Source organism: Frankliniella occidentalis, unplaced genomic scaffold (genome assembly GCF_000697945.3).
Source record: "Frankliniella occidentalis isolate FOCC.00 unplaced genomic scaffold, Focc_3.1 Scaffold18, whole genome shotgun sequence".
Lineage (NCBI taxonomy): Eukaryota > Metazoa > Arthropoda > Insecta > Thysanoptera > Thripidae > Frankliniella > Frankliniella occidentalis.
The window spans coordinates 1,297,640-1,301,113 of NW_026267148.1; positions in this window are offsets into that span (position 1 = coordinate 1,297,640).

Consider the following 3,474-nt stretch of genomic DNA (forward strand, 5'->3'; position numbering starts at 1 on the left):
CACCGCGCTGACTCGTCCTGTGTTTGTGTACGAGTGTGTGAGTGTGTGTTCAACTGTTTCTGTCTCTCCGAAGCAGCATTCCTCTTGTATTATGCGGAACCCCGATTTAATACCCCCTCCTCCCCACCCTTTAGCTCTCACTCCGCGCTGGCAGGACCTCGCCATCTTCGCGGTCCTGGAGCACCTGCTGGTGCCGTGCTGGGCGTCGTCGAGGCCGTCAGCGTTATCGTGCGCGTGCGCTCCACACAGCAGCTATAGTCTTCTCTCTCCCACCCCCACCCATTACTGGAGGATGGAGGTTCAAAGCACTGTGCGGATTCACCCTCCTACAGGCGTCAAGGGTTGGGACTGCTCCGTTCCGTTCAGCCCCTGGAGCCCGCAGGTCGCCGGAGGTGCAAGCGCCATCGGCAGGGCCAGGGTAGTGGGGGGACCTTGAACCCGAATCGATAAGGTTACAGTCATAGTGATCGACTCTGGGGTGGTCGATAGGCTCTCAGCCACAGCACTCACTACAGGTGGCGCATGTCGCGGTGACTCTGCTGCTAATGTAGCCTCGAACAATTACCCATCAACTCTCCATAGTCCGGTCGCGGTCTCGCCCGAGCCGTCGAGCCGTGGTCCGTATTAGCGGTGACAGGAGAACCCACCTGGAGGGCTGACCACGGCCACGGGGTGCATCGTCTCCCCTGGCTGCGCATGCGTGGTCACACGAGGCGGGGGCGGGAGTACCTCGGAGGAATAGTACCCTCGGCGGCAGCGGGAGCCGCGGCGCCAGGGGAAGCGGCGGGCGCCGGGGCCGGGTCGGGCCGGGCAGGTCGCCGGCAGGGTACGGGACTTGTCCAGTTCTCCACGGGCTGCCCCGCCCCGCCACAGCGTTGGCAACACTGCCGCGGCTCTCTCCCCGTCGCACTCGTGCTCATGGCGCCTCAGGTACCGGGGTCTACAGACTGTCTACCTACATGTCCACAGACGCGGGCAGGGAGTACTCCACTCTCATTGACACTTGCCCCGAGATACGTCCAGGAGCAGCAGCCCTCGGCGTCCCTGTGTTTGAAGACGTCGTGCTCACCTCACCGAAGCACGGCGCACATCTTGCACACCTCTGGACATCAGGCCCGGCTTGTGGGTTTGTGGGTGGACTGACCGACCACGCAGTTCACGCAGCTCCTGGCGCCGGGGCTGCACTCGGCGCAGGACCGTGGCGGGCCTGCGTTTGCGCCGGCCTTGGAGGTGGACGCCTGAGTCATCCATCGGCGGGGTGGTGTGGTATGGTTGGCCCCCGCCTCTCTGCGTGTGGAGGTGAGAGAGAAAGAGGGGGAGAGAAGACCAAACCACGCCTCACGGATGTCTGCGATAAACAGCCGATAAACTAGCAGAGCAGAGGTGTACCAATCGGGGGTGATCGTCGGATTAGACTCACTTTGGTCCCACCACTTCCCGTCGTGTCGCTGCTCGACGTGGGCACGTCGCCGAAGAGAATCAATACTTCCAATATGTCGACTAATGTACGTCCATCGGGCGGGACTTCTTGAGGCCCCGGCATCCGTCACCGCGGGGCGGTGGAGTCGTGTAGCCGGTGTGGTGGTGCATGTGCATTGGGGGAGGGCGCGCGCGCACTGACACACACAGGCGTCGACTTGGCCTCGGCCTCGCCAAAAGGGTTCTATTTGCGGACCAAGTCTCTCACTCGCGCACATTCGAGGTAAATATCGTGTTTATTTTGGAGAAGAGAGTTTTGACCCACCTTCAGCAGCTCGCCTGGCGCCGCCTGCACGGGGAGGGGGTAGGTAGTCCCCGCACTGGCTGTCGGTGTGTTGTGTAGTGTCCCCCTCCCCCCTCCCCTCACCTCCGCCGGCACAGAGCTGCGCAGACGGGGAGGGGCAGGGCGCCGCAAGCAGCAAGTGCTGGCGCCAGCGCCAGGCCCGCCCCGGGGAGGAGGGGGAGGTGCCTGCCGAACAGAACGCCGCCACCCCACCCACCCGGACCCACCCGGGGGCAGCGTATCGTCATGAATAGGAAAGACTCTAACAACATTCCTCTGCGTAGACAATAAGTCGGCCTCGGCGCTCGCTGTCACAGTCGGGTTGGGTTCACCCTCTGGGTTGACCTAAGTCTAGGGCGCCACCGCCATCGCCCCGCGCCCTGACTCACTAAGGTGAAGGGGTTCCCTAAGGGGAGGGGGAGGGGGACACTGTGCGCCAAGTCGGTCCTCGCACCATGACCTGCCAAGCGTTCGGCGTGCCCCCCCCCCCTTTCTCTCGGTCTCTGTCCCTCTCTCCTACGCCCTTCCCTTTCCCCCGCACCTCGTCACCATGAGGGACCCGATAGCACGAGGCGTTCCCGCACATCCGCTCCGCTCCCCGGGCAGGCGCAGAGCCCGCAGAGCCCTGGCAGAGCTCGAGCGAGCTGGAGGCCGGCCACGCGCCGCCACTCCTCGGCCAGAGCCCCCCCCCCCTCTCCCCCATCAACTTCTTGTTGCGTCTGGAGCGGGGGGAACCTGCCCCCCTCCCGTCGGTGGTCCCCGACGCTCGCTCCCGGCGTGCTATTGTGTGAATCAGCTAGAATCGGCCCGAACGATTTGCCAGTTGATATGATTCTGATAAGCCTCAGTGTTTCACGGAGTTGATCCTCAATGCTTTGTGTGAGGCCGGGTAATAGACTACCTCACCACCACCACTTCTAAAATATGTCAATGTATCCTGCACGAAAATTGTGTTGCCTGAAAGCTGAGCTGAATAGGGTATTCTGCTGCTAGATAATCGATCGATATGTTTCCTCCCGAACACTGATTGGTCAACGATGACGTCGGTGTGGCGGTCAGCCAATGAGCGCGCGCTGAAGAAACAGAACGAAGAGTCATGCTTTTCTTCTACAGGTTCTGGTTGACTTGTATAGCAGAATATCTACCTCATTGCAAAAGATGGAAGTTTAAAATTGTTTGAGTTGAATGCTTCATTATTTTCCACAGCCAGAAGTGGCGTAGGACAAACTCCTTCCCCAGAAGGACTGCAAAGTTGCAAAATGGATGGTACTGATCAAGTCCCTCCCTAGCCCCCCTTCCCCCACGACAACAACGTCGGGAGTCCTGCCGGCTGGGCTGGGGAAGGCTGGGGTCTCTGAAGCTCGCCGTACAGTCGGAGGAGGCGCAGAAGGGCCGACCGCCCCCCTCCCCCTTCTTCAGTTCCTTCTAAGGCTCTCCCAGCAGGTGCGTAGCGTGTGGAAACCCGCAAAAAGAAAACCAAGTAAACGGGTAAATGAGAAAATAAAACACGAGCGAAAGAAAACGAACGGAGAAAAGGGGTAAAAGGGGGAGAACGTGTGTGCAAATGCTTTCTGTGCAAACTCCTGGTGCATCATCGCAGCGGGCTGGCGTGTCGCGGTGCGAGGTAGGGGATCCACGCCAGCTCAGCTGACAGGTCCGCGGCCGCGATCGCCGGACCCACGCCTGTGCGCGCGCCCGCGCCCCCGTTCACC